Consider the following 26,452-nt stretch of genomic DNA (forward strand, 5'->3'; position numbering starts at 1 on the left):
CCCGAAGGTTTGAGATTTGATAGACATGAACGAGATTGTAACCCGAAGGCTTGAGATTTGATAGACATGAATGAGATTGTAACCCGAGGGCTTGAGATATAGATAAAATCGTGACTCGAAGGTTTGAGATTTTGATAGACATGAATGAGATTGTAACCCGAAGGCTTGAGATATAGATAAAATTGTGACTCGAAGGTTTGAGATTTTGATAGACATGAATGAGATTGTAACCCGAAGGCTTGAGATATAGATAAAATTGTGACTCGAAGGTTTGAAAATGATATACTTTGATGAAGTTGTGACCTGAAGGCTTGAAGATGATAGACATTGATAAAATGGTAACCCGAGGGCTTGATAATGAAAGACATTTGATGAATTGATAGACATTTGATGGGAATTTAGGATATAGTAAACAATGATTCAAATTTATCCCTTAACCTGAAAGGGAAGAGGGAGATTTTTTTTTTTTTTTTTAGGATATACTTGAGACTTGAATTTAGAAGAGATATGACCAGATTTATGATTTATGGTTTATGATTTAGGATTTAGATGGACCAGCACAATTGGCTGTATGCGGTCCGATTTTCAGGATTAACCCCTTGTCCTGAGCGGGAAAAAGAATAAAATTTAAACAGATAGAAGGAAAATAAAATTTTGATGAAATATTGATGAACACTGGAGAAAATTTTGAGGGAATTTATTTACTTTGTAAAAGAACTTTCACAAGTAGCATTTGTTGCTCCTATGAGTTTCTCAGGATTATCCCTTGTCCTAAGAAAGAATACCTCGAATGTCGAGGTTCAGGTTTATCCCTTAACCTGAAAGGGGAAAGAATAGAATTTAAGAAAACAAATTTAGAGAATCAATTTGATGAGACTTGTATTTGCAAAAAGAATTCTCATGGGTAACATTATTGCCCCTACGAGAGGTTTCAGGATTATCCCTTATCCTGGATGGAAAAAAGAATTTAAGGAATTTTTAATAAATAGAAATTGATATAAGTTTAGAAAATCAATGAAGGTTGACAAAATTTGTATTTACAAAAGAATCCCCATAGGTAGCGTTATTGCTTCTACGAGGGGTTTCAGGATTATCCCTTATCCTGAATGAGAAAAGGAATAGAATTTAAAGAAAAATTGATATAAATTTAGAAATCAATAAGAATAGATAAAACTTGTTTTTGCAAAAAGAATTCTCCAGGGTAGCATTGTTGCTCCCAAGAGGGGTATCAGGATTATCCCTTACCTTGAATGGGAAAAAGCATAAAATTTAAGAAGATTAAATGAAGGAAAATTGATATGAATCTACAAAGGATCAATAAAGATTGGCAAAACGTGTATTTACAAAAGAATTCTCATAGGTAGCGTTATTGCTCCTACGAGGGGTCTCAGGATTATCCCTTATCCTGAATGGGAAAAGAATTTAAGGAAATTAAATGAAGCAAAATTGATATAATTTTAGAAAATCAAATGAAGGTTTACGAAACTTGTAAAAAGAATCCTCATAGGTAGCGTTATTGCTCCTACGAGGGGTCTCAGGATTATCCCTTATCCTGAATGGAAAAAGAATTTAAGGAAATTAAATGAAGCAAAATTGATATAATTTTAGAAAATCAAATGAAGGTTTACGAAACTTGTATTTATAAAAGAATCCTCATAGGTAGCGTTATTGCTCCTACAAGGGGTCTCAAGATTTTCCCTTATCCTGAATGGGAACACCTCGGACAACGAGGGTCAGGTTTATCCCTTAACCTGAGCGGGATCACCTCGGACAACAAGGGTCAGGTTTATCCCTTAACCTGAGGGAGAAAATAAGAATAAAGGAAATACCTCATGGGAAAGAGGCATCAGGTTTATCCCTTAACCTGAAAGGGTAAAAAATAAAGGAAATACCTCATGGGAAAGAGGCATCAGGTTTATCCCTTAACCTGAAAGGGTAAAGATTTGATAAAATTTTAATGGAATTGAGGAAATATCGATAAACTTGATAAAAATTTGATAAAATTGATATAAACTTGATAAAAATATGAATAAAATTGGAAAAAAAATATCAAATTTATAAGATTTAAGAGAAAAAAAGAATTTTTCTGATCCTGCCTGCATATGGGATCTGGAAAAAATGTTTATTTAAAAGATAGGTGAAAATCATTTTTGAGAAGAAAGTTCACTGTAAGGAGAATGATCAGTGTGAGATCTGATCCTTTTTTGAAAAGGAATCATCATGAGAGATCAACATGAGGGTTAATTTTGAAGATAATGGTTTAAAAAAACCCATTTTAAGAAAAATCAATGTGATAGTTTATTTTGAAGAAGATTTAATCAAGATATTGAATTTTTGGTGATCATAAAAAAGTTTTTGCAGAAATTCTCAAAATTTTTATGATTTCGAAAATCCCTCATAGGTAATATCATTTCTCTCATGATGATATTTTGGGATTGTCCCTTATTTTGAAAAGAATGGGAAAAATATAAACTTTTTCAAAATAAATGCCCCATCGTGGCGAAGGATAGAAGTATTTGATCTCAACATATATGAAGAAAATTGGCATTTCATTGGTAGGAAATATTGATAACAACGACTAAAATATTTACAAGTTTGTTGTCCAAGGGTCACAAAAGACTGGGACTGAGTTGCCCCTATTAGGTGACTGAAAAAGAGGGAAAGCGGAAAAATATTGACATGGTTCGGGAAGCTAGGCCAGGACGGTAGCTACTCTTTTTCTTGATCTTCTACCAGCAGTTGTTTATCAATGCAGTCTTGGACGATGTTTTTTAAAACAAAGCAGTGCTCGATGTCATGCCCCATCGCCCGATGAAATTTGCAGAACTGATCCTTGAACCTTCCCATAGTCACAGGAGGATCTGCTACCTTGGGAAGTTTAACCATCTCTTTTGTTGTCATATACTCAAGAACTTCCTCAAGTGTTTGCTCTAAGGGTGTAAACTCACGGTCATATCCCCAACCGTCGTGCTTTGGTTTCCCTTGAGGCTTTGATTCTAACTGGGTGATGTTATTCTGCCTGTTGATCTCATCCTTTTGACCGAAGCAATCATCTCTGCCTGACCCGCCAGTGTGGTTCTTTCTGCCACCTCTTTTGTTTTTGCCATTGTTGTTGGAGGAACTGGTAGAAAAGGTAAAGTTGGTTTTCTTTTTCACATCCTGACTGCCTCCTGCCAAGGTGAGGCCCTGATAGGTTCCATTCTCTAATCCCATTTCGAGCCATTCGACTCGCTCTATTAACTTGATGAAGGATTTAGATGGAGAAGTGGAGATCAGACCCTTCAGAGGTTGAGAGAAATTGTTCAAGATTATTGAGAGTGCATGCCCCTCTGATATTGGATCCTTCATCCTGTTGCAAGTAGATCTCCATCTATGAATGAAATCTTTTGCCTTCTTATTGTCATTTTGCTTTAGGTTGAAAAGATGATTGAGGGTAGGCGGAGCCTCAGTATTGAAGAGAAACCTTTCAATGAACAAGTTGATGACTTTGTCAAATTCTCACAGTTCAATTGGGTTGATGTGGTCGGCATACCATCTTGTTGCAACTCCCTCCAGACTGCGGGGAAAGCATAAGAATAAAGCCCTATTGTTCTTCCTGAATCAGTTGCACTCGGCGAAAAATGTGGCCAAATGAGCCTTGGGGTTGCCGGTCCCATCAAATTTTATGAATTTACGAGGAAGATCTTCCCAGTTGTCCTCTCCTTCTAGGCTGTCATAAAAATCTGCACCGGTGTAGCTCTTTTTGCCTTTGTCCTGGGCTTGTAAGTCTTTGATCGCACGAGTCATTTCTCTCATTTGCTCCTGCATCGGATCTTCTGCTGGGATCTGAAACTTGGCTTTGCTTGCTGACTCATGCCTCTTGTTTATTTTCTTGGACCGATACAAGGGATTGTGAAAATACGCCGGCTGCTCTTCCTCTGAATCCTCCTCTGCTGACTCTGAAGTGCTGTCATACTGAACTTGCTTCTTGCTGACTTTTCCCTTGGCTTTGCTTTTAAAAGACATCTTCTCAGGGTTTTCCTCAGCCTGTTCAGACATCATTTTTGCCATCACTTTCTGAAACAACTTGTATGTAGCCGAATCAACATTGCTATTTGTTTCTTGGCCCTGCTGCTTGGATGACCTGATGGAGTTCATTTCCTCTCCTTCACTGTCACTTTGCTGTGGCACTGTTTCCTTTTCAGTCCTCGTCCGAACCATGATGAAATGTCAATGTCCCCTCTGAAGGTAATAATGGGATATTTAAAATTTTTTTTGGAGGAAATTATGATAAAGGAGGAAAATAAAAGTATGATAATGAAAATATCCCATTACGAGGGATTGGGTTGTTACCCAAAAATTTGTGACAACCACATTGTTTTTCTGAAAAAGGATAAACAAATATTTAATTTTGAAAGGGACATATCCTGACAAAAATTTATTTTATCACAAAAGAATTTGAAAGAGGATATTTAAAGAAAAAATTTGAAGAATTGCAGGCAGGATCAGAAGAATTTTGAAGAATTTTTAGAGGAAGAAAAGGGAAAATACACCTGGTTTTTTTAGAAACAAAAGAAAATTTTTGAAATATATATACCCAGGGTTTTAGAAAATATAAGGAAGATATAAAATATCATACAATCATAGATATACAAGCAAGGATGCGCAAACAGCACTCCCTAAAGCTGACTCTATATGCAATATTTGAAATGGCAAATAGGATCTTAATCCTAACTCTAAGATTTAGATCATCTGATTTCCATCAAGGTATGCCGATATACTCAAGCCGAAGCTCGAAGTACGTGGCATATAAGATATCTCTTCGGTTCTAAGGTAAAGGCTTCCCAACATCCTTGAGCACCTACCGATATACCTCGGACTATGGCCCTTAGGTACGTGGTAGAGGGGCGCGAACCCAAATAAGTGATCCAGTTGTGAGGCTCTCTCCCGAACTATGGTTCAGTGAGATAGCCCAACAACGTGAAGACCAGGACAATATAGGTAGGGATGTTTTCAAAAACATGATCAACATGCAAATAAAACCAGAAGTCTCTAATGCAAGTCCTAAAGAGATAGATTTAAATAAAGATAAGCATACACTTGCATACATTGTTTTGCATTCAATCCCTAGAATTGAGGAGAGTTTGTATTTCAACCTAAATCTAATGTGAACATGGACATAATCTCCTCAATATGGTCCTACCAAACCATACTTAGATCCTATATGCAATGATGTCAGCTTAGGACAGAGTCTAGGCTCCTAAGGTTTGCATGGAAATGTAGCTGACATATGAAGAATAAAGTCTTAGATTATATAAAAGCAAAGCAAAGGCATAGATCCAACCGGACAAAGACGTGTCCCATCACGGTCGCCAAAACTGTGATCATCGCAAAATTTTTCCTCTCTTGTGGTTTCTCTCTCTTCCTTCTCTTCTTCCTTTTCTAACCTCTATTTTCCTCCTTTTTGAAGGGAGAAAGAAAAGAGAGAGAGAAGAGAAAAAAAAAGAAAGAGAGAGAAGAGAAGAGAAAACAAAGAGAGAGAGAGAGAAGAGGAATTATTTTTTTGCGGGTTTTCACTTGACCTTGATTTGAAAATATTTAGAAAATTACTCGCCTCCGTTTTGAAAATACTGCGGGAAAAAAATGGAGAGACGGGATTCGCTTGTCGGTACGAGGTTCGACCGTTCCTGGCGCCTTTACCAGGGGTAATCGAACCAAGGATCGAATCTATGCCTTTTGCTTTGCCTAAATATCATCTAAGAATTTATCCTAAAAGATCTGAATGCACAAAGAATCATGCTTGTGCAATGCAAAAATGTATGCTCTTTTTGAAAAGAATGTTTTGGAAATTTCCAAGTATTCTGAGATGAACTTGGTAAAGGAGTGAAGAAATAATTGCATCTAACTTAGGACTTGAGATAGATCAGAGAAGTTCTAAGTCTTTGAAGTAAATCAGGATTGGAAGAAGAAATGAGAAAGAATGACTTGAAGCTTTGAAATGAAAAGGAAATAAAGTTTCAAAGTAAAAAAATGGACTTTGAATTTGAATTTGAATTTAGGAAAGGAAATGAATACTTGAGATGGAATTGGATTTAGATTTTTAAGTTTGAAATTGGAAAGGACTGAGAAAATCAAATGGTATTTAAGAATAGAAATAGATTTTAGAGATTCAGATTAGATCCGGAAATGGAATGAAAATCTAGAATTGGAATTGGATTTCGGATCCTAAACGGAATGGGATCCGAGATTTGGAGTCCCAGATGGACTTGAGTTCTGGATCCTATAATGGGCTTGGATCTGAAGTCTAAGATCCAAATGTAGAATTGGGTTCTGGATCCTAGAGTGGATTTGAATCTGAAGTCTAAGATCCAATACGTGATCGAATTCTGGATCCTGGAACTGGATCTGAAGTTTAAGATCCAAAGTAGAATTGGGTTCCGGATCCTAAGATGGATTTTGGATCTGAAGTTTGAGATCCAAGGTGAAATTGGTTCTGGATCCTAAGAGGGATTTGGATCTTTGAAGTCTGAGATCCAATGTAGAGTTGGACTCTGGATCCTAACATGGATTTGGTTCTGAATTCTGAGATCCAAAGTGAAATTGGAGTCTGGATCCTAAAAGAGATTTGGATCTGAAGTCTGAGATCAAAGAGTGGAGATTTATGCTTGGAAATCTGGATCCAAGTTGAGATTAGGATCTATCCTTGGAATTTTGATTTGAGATTTTGAATTCTGAACATATAAGTGGATTTCAAATTCAAATTAGACTTTGAACTTGAAAACTTGAATTTTGGAATTTTAGAAGATGAATCAAGAACTTTCAAGTTTGAATTGAACTTGAAAAATAAAATTTAGAATTTGAATCTTGAGTGTACAAAATGAATTTCAAAATTGAATTAGACCTTGAATTTTGAAGTTTTGAATTTGGATTTTAGAAGATGAAAGAAATCTCAAAAGTTAAATTGAACTTTGAAATTGAATGGAGTTTTGAATATAAAATGAGTTTGAATTTTCAAAGTCAAATTGGACTCTGAAGATGAGATAGAATTTGATGAAGTAGAAATTGAAGAGAGATATTCAATATTACTTGGATTTTTTTAAAAAAAAGAATTTTGAAAATATGATGCAATTCTATCCTATATGATGAATGAATTTGAAGAATTTTTGAAATTGGATTTTGAAAAGCTATTTCATTCTTTAGATGAATTAAAACAAGATTGAAGATATAATACATCATTGACTATGGTCATTGAATGTATTATATAATAATCTATATTTAAATTCAGGTAAAGAATAAAATACATTTGGTGCTTTTATAGAGTTTAAAATGGAATTAACTCTCAATATACCCTGACTATGGCCATTGGTATATATATTGGATTAATTCTAAGTTAGACTCTGATAAAAGGTGAAATATTTAAGGAAATATGATGAATTTTGAAAATGGATCCAGTGTGGATCCAGTGTTATTTCGTAAAAGATAAAAATCCTAAGTTTTTATCCACACCCTGACTATGGCCATTGATGTGGATCATCGACTTAGGATCGATTATCTCTTACGAAATGGTGCACGTGCCATTCGTGTTTCACCATTTGTGAGAATTTGAAAAATAAAGGAAAAGATGCATGAAAACAGGCAATTTTGTAAATTTATAATGCTCATTCATTCTACCTAAGACAGGAAAATGTAAATTCTTATTCAAATCTAGCGATTACAACTTGAATCTAATTAAAAATTGAAATAATCTCCAAGAAGATAGATATTTTCATGGATTTCCTGCAAAACACTTGGTTAGCCAAATACAAGATATAGAGGAGGATGTGAGATGTTACAATTGAGCTAAAATGATCATGTCAAGTAAGAAGTAGATATACTAAGTGAAACATTATATATATATATATATATATATATATATATTGTAAATGATATGCTCATAAGAAAAAAAATGCATATAAACACATCTAAGGATGGTATTTATATCAAGTTAACAATGTATATGATGTATTGAAGATACACATCTATGAGTTGTGTGGCAAACCCAAAGATATACAGGCTATATGTTATAAATATATATCCGGTGTGATGAATCCTCAACAAATGGGCTTCAGGTAGTAATATTTATGTTGGGTAGGCTGCAATAGGAGAAAAGGAAGTGAAATCCCATGTAAAGGGCCAATGTATCTGCTAATGTGCTAGTGATAGCATAACTGCCTAAATACAGTTACCATGTATATGCTTAACAGAACATCCATCGATGACCCCTGCTGTTGCTGAAGACTGCATTGGTGAAGAGATCCTTTAGAAAAAAAATAGCCTTAATATCACAGACCCACAGGAAATATCAACCAATCTTATGAAAAATTTTGATTGCAGGTACACGCTGATCATCACATACAGAAGGTGCTTGCTGGGAATCGAAAATTATGAAGGTGATAGTGCAAAGTGGATGTATATGAAACTATTGTAATGCTGCAAAGGGGCTGGAAGTTTAGCTACTAAATTGGTAGGTGAGATGTGGTCGTGACGAATGTGATGCAGTGAGCAATGGTGAATAATACACTTTACAGGGGATCTAATTTATGTGCAACATGACAGTGGAAGTATGAAAGAGATATCTTATCTAAGTGAATATGACCACGACATGGCAGATGTATATAATACAGTGTAAGTAGTTGAGTATATTACACTACTCGCCTAGGTACTTTGTACAGGAAAAAAAAGCACACTTTAGAGAACCTTTTCTTGACGAAAATAACAACTATCTGGAATAGACCCATATGACAGATGATAAAAGAAGCTCTAAAGAGGTTGTTTCTTACCTTTTGGATCAAAAAGGGTATTCTTGCTAGATTATGTCAAGGATGAGGGATCGTCTTTATAAGAAGGTCTCTTCACACTCCGTCACCCCAAGGCATAAAGCCTGAGCTTGATATACCAACGAACCCCAAGATGTCTAGCAAGAGTGCTGAGGAACAACCCTAATGAAGGGGTTACCTGATCTACCCCTGCATGCACTCTTCCAACGAGATGATTTCGACGCTAAATTCCCAAAACAAACAAACTCTGACAAGCTATTTTACATCAGTAATACATCTTCCTAAGTTGAACAGATTATCCCTTTAATTAGAGAATGAACAAACTTTAGTAATAAAGTCTGGATGGGAAATTTCCAGATAAATCAATATTATACTGACAGCAGATATGCAGGGCTCCACAAATGGTCTTACCTGTATGCTTAAGTCAGGTGCTGGGATGGATTAGGTGCCAACGTAACCAATGAAGGAAGCTTGGGGTATGTCTTCTCCACTAAGCCTTGTGAAAATACACTATCGATTGCCAAATTTAAGGGTATATATGATGAGGAACAGGTACACGAGGCATATGTACATACCATGGGATATAAGAGATGAGGACAGTATTACAACATGGGTACAAATCGAAATTTAGAAATACCATCAGTGAAAATGAGATACGCCACAAAAAAAAATACAAACACAGATGAGCATGCTACGTTGTAAGTAAATTATAATGAGTATCAAGAAATCAAACAGGAACCTGATGCAAAATGGAGATGCAGGGGTTTTCTTACAAATATCCATGTCAACATCATACTATGGTCATCCGATCTTTCCATTGACAAGGAGTCTGATGCTACATCGACAGAAGCTTTGATTTTTGGGAAAATTCTGTTTGCCAAGAAAAGTTGATTTCCCTCTGCTAAATGATCTGTTCTTTTCCAGGAATGGAGCTTTGCAAATTTCTCCTTTAACCAATTAACGGAGGAATACCATGGCTTTTTAAGACTGCCTTTGGGTTCTTAGGTCCTTCCTGCTTTAACATTTTATCTTGTAAACTTGCAAGATTGGCAGATTCTACCTGAATCGGGCTATATGTGGCTACCATTCATCGTAGAGATGATGCAATTGAGATGATGTAGAAATCAACAACGAACTAAAAGAGCTCAGTTTAGGGGGAAGAGAGATTCTTCCTCTGTGCCACTGCCCGATGGATCGATTCCCTTCAGCCACTGAGTGAAAGATGGAACACAGAAAGGGAGGGAAGAAAGGACGATTCAGAGAAGGAGAGAAACGATGGGGAGGTGAAAACTGATTGGTAGCCACTGTGACATTAGTGGGTGATTGAATGCTAACGGGAAGCAATGACAGGGCGTTTTGCAGCAGTGAGAGAGAAGAAGAAAAAAAAATGGGAAATGGGTAAGAAATTGTGCATAACCGATATTCAAGATGGACACGGAATATCAATCGTGAGCAAATGTTCGAAACATGCGAAAGTCAGAGGTAATTAGAAATAGATTACAGAAAGGAAAGAAGATGTGGGAATCGATAGATTCCATTGATGTTGCAATAGGTGGGTCGAGATTGCACAAGCAATTCGACACCACCATGGTGCGTAAATGAAGCCAAAACGAGAAAACTAAAATAAAATCAGAAATAGTGAAGGGGAGAAGGAACATTCACAGGACCACAGGAATATGAAATATACAAAATAGAAAATAACAAGAGGAAAATTGATATGTAGAATTTGCAAAAAGGAATCGAACTTGGAAAGATGGCACAAACAGAAATTTACTCCCACGCAACTAAAAAAAAAAGCAAATTCATAAATCTGAGGATTAATGTCGGAATCGAAAATTTACATATGCTATTGCACAAAAAAAGGGGGGGTCGACGGACAGGAAAAACCAAATAAAACCCAAAATGATAAGGGAGATGAACACCTACCGTGATTTTGTAGGATTGAAGCGAGAGGCGTAGCCCTCCTTTTGTTATGCCATGGAGGTCTTTCCACTACCATTCGCAGGAATTTTGTAGTCCTGGATGCTTCAGAGCGGTCGACTCCCTTCAGTCAGGTGGAAGGACTCCAAGGAAACGAGAAGAAGAAGGAAGGGGGAGGAAAAATGAAGAAAATAGTGAAAACAGATCCGAAAATGAAGGCCAGACAATGCTTAAAACCAGGAGGGGTGAGGACTGATCGTCGTGAATAAGAAGAGGCACCTGGAGAGGTAAGAGACGGATGCGATGAAGGCAAAAGGGAGGGGTAGAGGACGGCTGTGAAAGAGGGGTGCTGGGGTGATAACGCGGGTGGATATTTGGTTTCAGGATGGTGGTTTATGTAGAGGGTGGAAGCGGGTTCTAGAAAGGTTGTTGGCGATGGAGGGTTTCGGGCAGAGGAGATAGAGGTTGTTTAGGATGAGTGGAGGATGGGTGCTTCCAGAGGGCAGTGCGAGAGATGGTTGTTAAAACTTTTCTCAGATTCCCAAGAAGGTGTTCTTTTCCAGAACTATTCTAAAAAATGGTTAAAAGGAGGTTTTTGACAAATATTTCATTTTTTAAGTTTTAAAACCATTTGCCTTCCTCAATTTTTTTTTTATTTTTATATTGCTTTTCCATTTTTTTGTATTTTTGTAGTAGGAAACTAAGATTAAAAGGAAACAAAATTTTAAACACTAAATTTTTTGTATTTTTCTGAGAAATATTTTCAAAAGTATTTTTCTGAGAATTTTAATCCATTTCAAGAGAATTTCTTCAGAAAAAAGGGGTTTTTGACCCAGGTTTTGAGAAAATGTTCGAGTTTTGACACTCGAATCGAGAAATACAATGTGATGGATCCAAACGGATGTCGAATGGACTATCCGAGCTATTTAAAGGCTATTTTGGGTATTTTCTATAATTTTGATTTAAAATTTGAACAAGGAGACTTAGATTTGGATCTGGACAATAGATCCAGATCCGAAATTAATTTAAATATGTGAAATGAATTTAATTTCAAAAAAACTTGAGAAATGAACTGGAATTTAGATTTGAAATGACCCATTTACTCAAAAAATGAATTTAGGGGCAAAAAAGGAATATTTAAAAGATTTTGAAAATTTTGGGGTGTTCACACCACACCATTCAGATCTGATCCAACATCAACGCTCCACGCTACACGACATCCAATTACTGCACGATCTAGATCTGCTCCACCCAATCACAAAATGATTGCTGATCTGATGCAACACGATCATGATGTCAGATCTGCTCCACGCAATCTCCACATGATGGTAGATCTGATGCACCACGATCCATCAATATTATTGAGGCGTCATCAACAAGGAGCAAAAGAGGAACACACGATCTAGGGTGTCTGATCAGATCTGCATATTGTGTAGAACTAGTCAGATCCCAGGTCGTGAGACTGAGGAAAGAACCTAGGGTTCGATCAGAAGGAAGATCGAACAAACTAGATATAGGCTAGGAGGAGAGAAGAAGAAAGAAAAAAACTATGATAAAGAGGGAAGAAAGAAATTCAGCCTAGGCGTTAGATTCTCCCAAGAACGAGAGGCTTTGATACCATGTTGCAACTTGGTTTGAGAAAAGATAGAAAAGTACCTTCACGATTAGCCCTAGTCACCCTTAAGTAGTGATTAGGGTCAATAAAGAAAATTACAAAAGAGACCATTAAAAGTTAAAATATAAACAAGACCAACTGATAACTTTTCTGATTTCCAATAAACCCCTCACGATAATAACTCTCAACTGTATATAAGTTATAAAAATAATGCAAAAGGGGTTATATGAAATTTAATCATCTTACCTAGGGTTTACACCAGAGTTACCAGTCAAGGAAGCGGGAGCGGGAAACGATACGAGAAGCGGGAGCGGGAAGCGAGACACTTTCAAAAATTTAGGAAGCGGGGAAGCGTGGGACCACTAAGAAGAAAATTACGAACCATCTCGGAAGTGAACCGGAAGCGACCTAGGAAGCGAACCGGAAGCGAGGGGGAAGCAAAAAAAAATGAAAAAATGGGGAAGCGTGGGGGAAGCGAGGGGGAAGCGCGCTTCCCAAAAAAGGGGGATGCTTCCCCACACATTTTGGAAGTGCGACGTTTCGTGCTTCCGAAGCGCGCTTCGGGGAAGCGCGCTTCCCCTGTTACCTAGGCGCTTCCGGTAACTCTGGTTTACACTTTCTTCTTCATCTTTGCTAACTCCATTCCAAAAGGCCCAATAGCAGTTCTATATCTTATGAGTTGGTCTAGTAGTGTGTCTCGATCCTCTTCGCTTTGAACAAGACGATTGACACAATCATATAAGTCATTCTTTATCTCCTCATTGGACTCAATATTTTTATACTTATAATATATGGCTGGATTCAAATATAGGTTTGTTGCATGCAAAGGTTTGTGCAATTGATTGCTCCACCTTTTATCGATTATCTCCCAAACCCAGCCGTATATTTGTTTATCATCACACACATTTACCTACTAAGTAAAAGAATTGAAAGTAACCATTATAGAAGCTAAGATAAAATGTAATTTACAATTAGTAGAATACAAAAAAATTAATTTATAATTATACTTTTATTTGTTCCTTTCCACGATCTATTTTCTTGTAGATGTAACCCATAGCAGGCTTTTCATCGCTATCAACCAATCGAAGCATGTCAAACAAGGGGGCCATTGTTTTCAGAGCACAACTCACTCTCTTTTAAAATTTTGAACTCAAAATCATGCTTTCACATCTTTTACCAACTGACATTTTTGAAAAACTATTTTTTTCCCAATCATCTCTAAGAAATATGAACTTTAGGCATTTTTTCCAATTATATATGCTTTCTAGAGTAAAAAAATGGCAAATTTTGTCACTGCAGGCCTATGTAAGTCCTTTTGTGTGTGTGCTCTCATCATACTCAACACTTGAGAATGTTTGTAATGAATACCACCAATTGCCTTGCTTTTCCAGAAATGTTCTTCAACTCTTTCAATTATCCTATATATTCCAACATCATATCTATACAATGTGCAGCACAAAGAGTCCAAACTAAATGCTTTCTCTTATCCATAAATAATTTACCTGCTTTCACATAGTTTGAGGTATTATCAATAACAACTTGAACCATATTCTCCTCCCAAACTTCAACAATATCATTCAACAATGCAAAAAGCAAATTTGCATCTTTTACTTCATTTGATGCATCAACTGATTTCAAAAACATTGTTCCCAAAAGGCAATTAACAAAAAAAATAATGAGTGTACACCCTTTTGTATCCATGTTTGGACCAATGCACTTTGTATTGGTCCAAGAACTCCTTCATTTTCTTCATTTCTTTATTCAAAAGTAGTTCTCGCAACTCGTGATATGATGGAGGCTTCATCCCTGGTTCAAATTGTCCTATAGCTTCAATCATACTGTAAAATGAAGGCAACTTCGCTGTATTAAAAGGTATTCCACCGTCATAAAATCACCTATTAATGTACTCATACACTGTTTTTCTTTTTTCCTTTTTGAAGCAATTTTCAAACATAGTTTGTTTGTTTGCTTGCCTTCCTTTCTCTGTTGAATCACTTTGAAAGTATAGACCCATAGCCCTTTTGGTCTAAAGCCGAATGTACTACTCCCCTCCATCTATGAAACTGCATTCACGTCCTTCGCCATAATCGGAAGCTGAGAATAAACTTTCATTTCTTTCGTATATATTAACCGTCTCTCTCTTATTTTTTTCATCTCTATTCTTCTTTGATTCCTCCATGTACTTAGAAAGTACTTGCTTGATTTCTGCAATTGTTTTATCATAAGCCTTCACTTTTCTTCCAATCCCAAGTAGATGCCGTTTTATTTTATATATACATCCTTTATAAGTTCAACATTTAAGGTATGTCACAGAATTCAAATCTTGTTTATCCTTAATATAGGCCCACTCCCATGCTGGATCACCTGATTTTCTCTTAAAGTTCTGAATATGTTCCAAATTTGAAAATGTGGACCCACTAGCACTTGCAGATGAAGCCCCCTTCCATTGTTCTAAAAAATGATAAGAATCTAAAAAAAGGCAACATCTAAATTTGCTAAATAAAAAGGAGTAAGCAACAAATAACATATCAGCAAAATATGAATTCATAATAAAAAAACCCTTAAGTTTTTTTTTGTAATTGCAGCACACATTTAATGACAACTTTAATGGGAGCAAACCCTAGGTTTTTTATTAACTATAAAAAAGTTTAGGTGTGTTTTTAACAATATTGAAAACTTAGATGTGTTTTTTATAATCAACCAAAATTTAGGTGTTTTTTTTAAAATGTCCCCCAAAAAACATAGTTAAACCTAATTTGAGTTGGGTTCTGGTCATTATTTTATGCCTATCCTGATGTTTGGGTTTGGGCTCAGTCAGATACCAGACATGGATCCGACCCATTGACTGCCCAAGATGAGATCTGTGAACTTATACCCAAACAAATGTTTATCTGTGCACTTATACCCTAACAAATGTATATCTGTGCCCACACATGCAACATTGGAAATAGCCAGTAACAAAAATTGGAGTGTGGCTGAGATTTGTTCGGATCACAGTAAATCTTTTTAGAAGAATTTCTAACTTGTCCGCACGGGAATTTGTAGGGGATTTTCAAAAAATGATTGGTTTTCTTTCATAGAATCAGTAATTTAGAGAAAAAGTCAAAAGGAAATTTACAAAAGCCAACAAGCGAAAATGTTTGGTTTATAAGAGGAAAAAAAAGAGAAAAACATAACTGCCACAACATAGATGAAAATATTATTCATGGCAGCATTGATCCCAATTTCATGGAGATACTCTTTACACTGGTGTATAAAGCAGAGCTACCGGAAGCTTCTTAGATAGATGGGAAGCTCGCTTCCTGGAAACTCGCTTCAGAAGCGTGATACTCCTCGCTTCCGAAACTTGATGAGAACCTCGATTCGACCATGCTTCTCCTATGCTTTCCACACGCCTCATCTATTCTTCTTATATGTTCTCTTACTCAACTTTTCTTGTTTTTTATGTGTTTTCTCTCACTTTTCTCACTCACTTCCATGCGCTTTCTCTAAATTGGTAGTCATCATTTTTAGATTTTGTTATACATTTAATTCTTGCACTAAAAAAACATGAAATTTAATATTCGTCACTTTTATTTTAGTTTTTATTTGTGTTTCATTTTGATTTTCATTCAATTCATATATTTCTTTTATTTATTCTTCGCTTCCCGCTTCCTATATATTTTAAAATGCATTGCTTCTCGCTTCCGCTTTCTGTATCGTTTCCCGCTTCCGTTTCCTATTCTGGCAACCTTGGTATAAAGTGATCCTAATAAACCGATAATGTCTATTTAGTACAAATAGGACACCCAACAGTTTGCTTCATCACTCTTTTTTTTTATAGGGAAGCCATCACTGAGCATTTGATCTTTCTAGATTTATATTATGATCAAATATATCACACTCACATCATTGGAATCACACCACGGAGCCAGCCCAAACTGTGAAGTGTGAACTCAAAAGGACAGTTTAAAAATGTTAAACAAAATGTGAAATGTTAAACAAAATGCTACCAAATAATGTCCCAAAATATGATGAAGAAAACTGTGGCACCAACAGCTTGAAACACTGAACACATTATTAGAATACTTTAATTCTTTTTCTTCACTTACCTTTGTTTATAAGGTTCATATGGCAAGTACAACTTTTAAGAGAGAGAGAGAGAGAGGTAGCGGTACCTGTAGAGGGAGGAGAAGGTTGACCTTCTTCGGCTCTGCCCTAGCGAGAGAAAGGAGAGAGAACGGAGCGAGAGAGAGTGGAGCGAAAAAAGGGGAAAAATGACCCTTTTCCCCCTTTTATACATGTTGATAACAGTCAACGGAAAAAAAAATACCGACCTAGGCTTATGCCTAGGCACCACCTTTGACAACTAAGCTTACCACTAACTAATGCTAAAATCCATAAGTACCCCTGAAAAAATGAAATGTACACATAAATACAAAGAGGGGGTACCACACTAAATGTAATACACATATGATACATAAGTCTCATATGTGATTTAACATAAGAAGGGAGAATATAGCTGTAAATTCATAAAACGATATTAAAGGCAAAATATCACAATATTTTAAAAATATCATAAATTTATATATGTCATGATATTATCGTGATAATATCATGATATTATAAGTTGCCTTTTACTTTTTATTATATCTTAACTATGTTTTTCTTCTTTCTTTTGTTTTTTTACTTATTTTTTGTATTATGTGTTGCTTTTCTCACTTATTGCTACTGTTTTTAAAAATTTTTTAAGCACCAAGTTTATATTTATCAACCAAACCTAGAGAAATTGCCTTGCTAAGATATGTCCGAGACCGATAATTGTGACTATGATAATATATATTTTTTATATTTATATAATGCATGTCTACCTATTTTATTGCTTGTTGATCATTGATTTATATTTTATACTACTGTGATATAAAAATTTCTAAAATATTGTTTATTCTTTTTTTATGCCATTATTTGGGCTATTTCTTGATTCTTTCTTTCCTGTGTTCACTTATTCTCAACTTTTATGTATTGCTTACTTTGTTAGTCTTCACATGACAACTTTCAGATGATGAAGGTGAACCAAATGAGAGCAACAACAACAAAACCTGGGAAAATTCAAGTTTATGTGAACATAAAATCCTCACAAGTTTCCCCATTGATTCATGGTGCCAACATATCATGAATCAACAAAACATCTCTGTGCTTCCTAATCTGTTAAATGGATTCTGGGTTGCATGCCATTATGGAAGTGATAACTCTGATGCTCTATTATACAAGATTCAGACAAGAGCAGCTTTCTGCAAGGTTTTGTTAATTGTGCTTCATGAAGCAGACAATATATTCCGAAGATTATTGGGAATGTCAAGCTCTGGTTGCAAGGACACTGTACTGAGCTTGCAAAATTCTTCAAAATGGGCCTCAGTGAAACCACTGGTTAAGTCTTACATCAAAAGTACATTGTATCTTCTGACTCAGGCTACAGCTACACAGATAATTGTCTTCGTCCTTTCTCGGCTCAGAGATTCAGTTATATTTTTAGTTGCATTTCCGGTTTTGCTACAAAGGCTTAGCAAGGTAACTGTTGTTGAACAAGCTAGAATCTATTGAGAAGCAAAAGATATGCATATGTATGCGTAAACATGCACGGATGTGCCCCATGCTATCCATGTGCATGTTTGTATTTGTGTGCTGACGTGGTCATGTCTGTGTTTTTCCAAAAAACATGTTTGTTTTCTAGTTTTATGCTTTGTTCATTACATTAGGCCATTTCTACGGCAAAATCGTGAGACTTCTTTTAAATGCAATGAAGTTTCCAGGATCTATATTGCATGATCCTGCTGGTACAGCGGAAAGGATATATTTGGTATTTCTTTGGGAGAAAAGTTTTCTTTATGAGGAAAGACGTAGGGAATAAGGGGTTTCAGTGCTAAATTTTTTAATCAGCAAATGTGGTTATTTCACAAAATTCATTTATTGCAGATGGAAAACCCTTTTTAGGTATTTGCATCTATTATTTCATAATAATTCATATTTTGAGAAAGGTTTTTTCCTTGTTTGTCTCAAAGTGCTTGTCCATCACATGGGAAGAGGTGTACTTAATCTGCCCGGAGGTCACATAGATTGGAACCCCTACAGTTAACTTATTATCATTATACATGAGATTGATTTGAACCGTTGCTGTTACACTCGGCTATTGCAAGGGCATTCTTGTGATGAATGTCTAATAACTTATCACTTAATGGATTTTTATTATCTCATATGTGAGGTGATTGCAGATTTCCATCCACCTATGGGCAACTGGAGGAGGGAGAGTCTCTTTGGCAGCATTCTTACTCATCCGAAGCATGGTTCTGCAGTTAAATTCAGATTGCTATGATTTCTTCCTAACGAACATGTACAGAACATTTTTGGCACACTCCAAATTTGTTGAACCGGAAAACATAAAACATATCCAGTTTCTTGATGATTCTGTTGTGGAGTTGTACTCACTAGATATTGCTAAGTCTTACCAGAAGGCATCCATCCTTATACAGCACCTTTCCAAGGTTTTGCAGCATGCCCTCAAAACCAAGACGGAGGTCAGTTTTTCAGCTCATGCATATCACAATTTTAAAAGCCAAATTAGTTTGCTAGTTATCGTGTCTAATTGTTCCTGCTTGTCCATCTATGCATAATGTAGAATATTGCAGTTATTGAATATATTAAAAAGTCTAAGATTTTAGGTTATTGAATATTGTAATATTATGCATTATTGGATGTTTTGGTACCCTTTTTTGGTTATAGTATATCAAAAAGCTTAGCCTTTCAAGAGGAAATATTTATGTAGAACCTATATATATGAAATATGATGTTACAATATAAAGAAAATTCCTCAGATCTAGTAAACCATCTCCCCCCACTCCTTCACTTTCTCTCTCTGTGAAACTTGCTAGGCCCTTGTTTGGTGCCTTCTTTGATAATGGGAAACTCCTAATAATACTTAATATCCAAAAAAAGAAAAAAAAATTCTGAAAGAACAAAAGCACAATTTATAATACTTGTACAGTGTAGTCGATTGAACCTCAACCTTGCGAAATTATGAACATTATGTATGTAACAAACAAACCTTCTCATTTCCTTAAGAGTCATTGACACTTCCAATTCTGTAGATTGGACTGCAGAATTTGCAATTTGATCAAGCCACATGATCAAGATATAGCTGGATAGATGTCAGACACATCTAGGGATGTAACTGGGTTGGATGTGGTTTCAATGTAGGCATAATTGGATATAACCGATGTCACATGGACTCGGTTAGGAGGCCGATGCACCCGTGTCGACACGCCCCGACACGGGTGCGGCTTCAGACACGGGGCAGACTCGGTCAACAAGTGTTGGACTCGGTCAATGCATCGGGGCCGAGTCCGTCCACTTTATAGACTCGGTCAACTTTGATCGAGCCTATTGTTGTCCATATTTAAAATTTATTTTGGACTCGGGTCGGGTCCGATCCGGACCCGATTCGGATCCAAAATGTTTATCGGGGTTGGGGCCGAACCCTAAAGAGGCTACGCAAGGGGAGGGGCTTACGACAGACCCCTCCCCGCTGATCTTTCCCTCTCCCCCAGCCGTCCCTCGCTCTTCGTCCCCTTCAGTCTCGCCGGCGACCCAGACCCCGACGATCGTAGCCGCAGCCAGCCATCGGCGACCCCAGCCACCGGTTCTCTCAGGTATGCACTCCTCCCTCTTTCGTTCTTCTTCCCCTTCGTCCGGTAGGGGGCGGATCCCTCTGCCTCGTTCGTGTTTTTCGGCGGGGGATGGAGGCCCCTGCTTGAGTTTATTTTTCAGCAGGGGGCTCCCGTGCCTCAGATTTGTTTTTCGACAGGGGGTTGCCCCCTGCGTCAGATCTGTTTTCCGGTAGGGGGCTCTGCCCCCTGCCTCAGATCTATTTTCCGGCAGGGGGCTGCCCCCTGCGTCGGATCTGTTTTCTGTTAGGGGACTTCGCCCCCTGCCTCATTTTATTTTTTGGCAGGGGGCGGAGCCCCCTACCTCGTTCGTGTTTTCCAACAGGGGGTGGAGGCCCCTGTCTCAGTTTATTTTCCGGCAGGGGGCTCCCCTGCCTCAAATCTGTTTTTCGGCAGGGGGCTGCCCCCTGCCTCAGATCTGTTTTCCGGCAGGGGGCTCCACCCCCTACCTCAGTCGCAGGTTTTCGGCAGGGGGCGGAGCCCACCTCAGATCTGTTTTCTGATAGGGGGCTCTCCCCCTTGCCTCAACCCCTGCCTTTGTTATTTTCTATCAGGCACACAGTTAGAGGGGTGGAGCTCTTGTTACTATTTTTTTGAAGTGTTTATTAACTTTATTTACATATTTTCTATTCACTTTTCACTTTTCAGATATAATGGCGAGTTCTAGTGGTGTCAATAGAGTTGGTTCAAGTTTAACTCTGAATTAGAAGTTTCTCAACCACTTTGGAGGCTTGTGACAAAAGGGATAAAAAGCTAGTGGTGGTAGTGGTGGGAATGTGCAGTTTCATTGTAATTTATGTACGATTGTTTTCACGGGTTCTTATACGCGTGTGAAAGCACATCTTTTGCATATTCGTGGTCAAGGAATTAGGCAATGTTCTGGGGTTGATAAAGACTTGTTAAAGCAATTAAAGAAAGAACAAGAGGAAGCTGAAAAGAAGAAAATTGCAGAGATGAGAAGCGATTCGAGCTTTTGAAGAAAAGAAAGATAGAAGGCAATAAAACAATACAAGGATCATTCAAAAACATGGCAAGAGCAGAAATTGATAAAAAGATTGGTCGATTCTTTTACTCAAGCTCAATTCTTTTTAATGTAGCTAGAAGTCTATACTGGAAAGATATGATTACATCTTTGACTAATTGTAATTTGAGTGGTTATATGCCTCCTAGTTCAGAAAAACTAAGAACAGTTTTTCTTGCAGAGGAAAAAAATAGAATTGAAGACTTGTTAGAGACCAAAAAATTTGCATGAAAACGTCATGGAGTGTCTATTGTTTCTGATGGGTGGACTGATATACAAAGGCGTCCACTGATAAACTTCAATGCTTACTCACTTAATGAGCCAATCTTTTTAAAGACTCTTGATGCATCTGGAGAGTATAAAGATGCTGAATATTTAAAGAGATTATTTGTTGAAGTGATAAAAGAAGTGGGTGAAGAAAGTGTGGTGCAAATCATTACTGACAACGCTTCAGTTTGCAATCGTGCATGAATGAATTTGGCAAGTGAAGATACGTATTCACATATTTTTTGGACTCCTTGTGCAGCACACAGTTTAAATTTGGCACTTAAGAGTATATACAATCCATCAAAAGATAATGCACATGCACATGAAATGTGTTTATAGATTGAGGAAATAGAGTATGATCAAAATATTAGAAATTTTATTGTAAACCATCATCATGCCCTTTCTATATTTAATCGGCATTTTGATCTCAAGTTACTGAAAGTTGCTGAAACTCGTTTTGCTTCTCATTGTTATGATGCAAAGAATTAAGCAACTCAAGAATGCATTGATGATGATGGTGGCTGATAAAGATTGAGATTTTTATCGCACTGAAGATGATGTTAAGTCTCAAGCTATCAAAAAATGCATCTGTGATGATTTTTGGTGGGATAAAATTACACATTTTGTTGAATTTACAGAGCCTATTTGGGAAATGTTGAGAGAAGTTGACAGAGATATACCCATGCTTCATAGAATTTATGAAACGTGGGACAATAAGATTGAAAAAGTTCAAAGTATCATTTTTAAACATGAGAAGAAAGATGTTGCACTTGATGATTCAGAATTTTACAATTATGTACATTCAGTTTTAGTGAGAAGATGAGATAAAAGCAATACACTTTTGCATTGCATGGCACACTCTCTCAATCCAAAATATTATGCAAAAAAATGGTTGACAACAAATGTTGGTCGTGTTTTTCCAAATGAAGATCCTGAGATATCAAGGAACAAAATGATATATTTGGGAAGACTTTTTAATGATCCTCACATGTTTAAGGTTGTAAATAGTGAGTTTGAAAAGTTCTTACTGGAAGATTTGATTCTTTAGCAACACTCATAGCAAGGGACAGAGAAGATCCCCTTAATTGGTGGGCAACATATGGATCAGATACACCAAATCTGCAACGTCTTGCAATGAAGTTGTTATCCCAACTTGCTACATCATCGTGTTGTGAAAGAAATTGGACTCACATATGTTCAAATTCACAACATTAAAAGAAACAAACTCACTAGTAAAAGAGCAGAGGATTTGGTTTATGTTCACTCTAATCTACGATTAATTTCTCGTCACACCAAAGATGAGTATATGTACTTTTTTTTCTTTTGTATTCAAAGTTCGTATTTAAATATTTATATTCAAAGTTTGAAGTTAGATACTAAGTTAGTCATATTTTGATGTAGTTGTGAACCATCTAAGTATTGAGATGTAAATCCAAAAGATTTTGACTTGGAGGGAGAACATGATTTGCATACTCTCAACATGGACTACCTCGATCTTGTTCTTCCCTCTAATTCAGACGATGAGGCAGATTTATGATAAGTTTTGTTGTTATCACACTCACAAGCTTCTTTATGTGTTATATTTTGGTTTGTGTTGTTACTTCAATAGAATTACTTTTTTATTTTTGCTGTAAAATTTACAATCTTATTATTAATTTATTGTTATATATATAATTATATATATATTTTTAAAATATATATAGCCGAGTCCCCGTCTTCAAAATTTTTGAAATTGTGCCGCACCCGTACCCGCACTCGTACCCGTACTCATACCCGTACCCTCACCCGCACCTGCTCCTGCACCCATGTGACATAGGATGTAACCTAATCAGACTTGGAGTTGGATGAAGAGATGGGTGAGAAAAGCCTTTAGCAAGCCAGATCCTATCAGCGTAATTTGTGTGTGTTGGTTCTGAACCATGATGCCATATGGTGATGTGCACTATTGTTTGCATGAATATAACCAGCAAATGTTAGATGTACCCCCCAGAGACATGTTCAACATAGTTTATTTACTATATTATGAGGTTTTATCATGTCTAATATACCATAATCATAGTCACAGTTATATATATATATCATGTGATAATATCAGGTGCAGAAAAGAAAGAAGAAAGGAAGGAAAAAAAGGAGGGAAGAAGGAAGAAGGAAGAAGGAAAGAAAACTGTTTTTCCTAGTTTTTTTTTTATTTTTCGCATTTTATTTTTAAGTTCATAGATTTTCCTGGGATTGATTGAAAAATATATAATATCCTGATATTTTGCCTTAGCCGAGATATAGCCAAGACCGATATTTGTGACTATGATTATAATACAGTTTCAAAGATGGTGAAAAAACGAAGGCTCACAATTCATGAGGATAAAAAATGGTCTAAAATATCCTATTAAAATAAACTTTAATGCATAAAATGGAAAATAGAACATCCTAAACATGATCCAAAGGTTAGTTTTTGCTTTTAGAGGTTAGATCTGTGTAAAACAAGTGTGTACCACCATAAGTTATGGTGGTTCAGTACCACCATAGAAACACCATATCCATATACATATGTACACACATGTACATGCATATATATATACACACCATTGTCACCGATGTCGCTGATATTTTGAATATATCGTGATATTATCGGCAATTTCAAGCTTGCTGATAATATTGGGAATATATCGTGATATTTTCAAAATATCAGCAAATAAAAAATATCACGATATTTTTGAGTTTTTTTTTTAAATTAAATTTGCATTTCCTATTTTTTTGTTTCTTTTATATTTTAAAACCTTTAAAACATGTTTCTTTATATTTTTGAAAGAAAAATAATACAAAACTTATTATTTTCTTAGGTTTTTTTGTTGTTATTTATATTTTTTTCAATTTTTTAAACTCCCATGATTTTCCCAAGATATTCCCAAGATTTATCAACTTTTGAAAATCTCTCCGAGAAATACCCTCGCTGAGAAATTACCTTTAACGATGCAGGTGACTATGATACACACACATTTTAAGCCAGATATTATGTTGGATTTGGATTAGGATATAAAAAACTGAAAGATAGTCTGTTCTGATTAGCTAATTGGATATTGAAATTTATACTGAATCCCTCTAAATGGATTTAAGCCAGTTGAATATCCAACCATCACATCCTTAAGCGACATCTGCATAAGACCTATTTAAATCTTTAGCCCTGTTTCTTCCAAAACCATCCTAATGCCATGTTTATTTTGGCCAAGCTACACTTCACCCCATGGCAAAGGCTTGGCCTGATTGCCTAGGCATGGGCCCATCAGTTTCAGGCCCAAGCTAAGTCTGTCCTGCACCATGTACCCAGCTCAATACCCACCCCTTCTGGAAGAAAGAGACTGAGGTTGGGTCAGATGATGCACTTTGGTTTGACCCAACACCATTAGAGATTGGAAATCTTTAGAAACATGTTTCTATTCTACTTGACCAGCACAATGAAATTTCTCTTGTATCTATGTCCTTCAAAGCAATCAGAGAGTTGATGAAGTGGCGAACTTGGATTTTATGGTGACATATTTATTATAAATCCCCATTGATTTCATACAATTTATTTTTCATATATTTTTTTCTTGAAGGTGGTAGTATTATAACTTTATCCACTTGTATAGCTGAGGTGTATTATAGTTGTCTTAGAACATAGGAATATAATTTTAACTTTATAACCCTAACCTTGTTTCCTTATTCTATAATTGTAGTAATATTTTATTTCCAGTTCCTATGATCTAGCATATATCTCATAAACTCCAAACAAAGGGTTTATATGATTGACAATAGAAACTTTAGAAAGTCCTTCAATTGTTTAGGAGTTGCTTCTCGCTAATAAAGCCAGATGATGCGGATAGATGGATATGTGTTTTGACTTTTGAGCTTCTCTCGATTCCTTGGGTTCTGGAACAATTTAAAAAAACGTGGCATGTTTAAGTCATTTTTAGTTTGAACGACCATCCCTGCTTAATTAGTGTCTTTGGGCTTTGTGACCCATGACTTGCAATTAGCAAATTCAGTGACTGTGGGATCAACTTTGCAAACATCTTCAAAAACTACTTCAAATAACCAGGATTAACTCATTTTTTTCCAATGTGAAGTTTGAACACTTTTTTTAGCCATCTACTTTCTTTGATGATGATGCCATCTTATCATTTTAAGAAAAAGTGAAATTTGGATATCAGAACTAGCTTAAATGTCTTACAGTCAAAGAGCTAGGCAGTGCACATGTGCCAGCTTGCTGTGTGGCTCAGAAACACACAAAATAAATTTTCAAAATGAAAAGATTGATAAAAGGCTTTCAAGATCTAGAAATTTTCTGAAATTATATGTTTTAACATTGTATGCAAAAAATAGTTATAGTATAATATGAAATTCAAGGTGGCTGTAATGTTAAGATTAACATCTTACACCATTACAAGATGTACGCTAATATTAGTAAAAATTGTGCAACTACTTGAGCACAAGATGGCACTGTGACATGCACCCAGGAAAGCAAACCGGCATATTTAACATAATATGAAAATCCATGACTCTGTAAATACATTTGTATGTGATGTTGATTGTTGAACAGAACCCAGGAATTCAAATAAAAAAAAGAAAGAAAAAGTTTCAATCACAAACATAACTTGCTATTCTCTGTCTTTATAAACTTTTTTTTATTAAGATCAAGCATACTTAGAAGCACCTAAGTGATGTTTACATGAGGTTTCCTGAGCATGACTTTTATCGCCTAGTGCTAGCACGTAGGTAGCCTTCCTAGTCTGTAAGCTGGCCTCACAATATGGGTATAGGCAGGGACCCATGTGAAATATAGATATTGTATTGATCTCATTTCTAAATCTTTGTCATTTTATTTCAGCACCATGAAATGTTCATGATCCAAAGTTATATTTTTTTACCAATTTGTCTCCTTTCACTTTATTCAACTAGAAACAGTTCTTTTACTTGTTTCCTGAAGTTACTCTGTGCTCTATTAGTTCAGAGCCCCGAGTGCAACAAAACTAAATCCCTTAGGTTCTTTCACTAAAAGGTAAAGGAAAAAGTCCCTTTAGATAGAGACTCTTCAGAAAAAAGATCACCACCTCTTTGGGTATGCAAAGGCTAGTTCCTTTGTTCTTGTGCTGTTGTGCATGGC

Source organism: Nuphar pumila, chromosome 13, assembly GCF_984573655.1.
Source record: "Nuphar pumila chromosome 13, dmNupPumi1.hap1.1, whole genome shotgun sequence".
Lineage (NCBI taxonomy): Eukaryota > Viridiplantae > Streptophyta > Magnoliopsida > Nymphaeales > Nymphaeaceae > Nuphar > Nuphar pumila.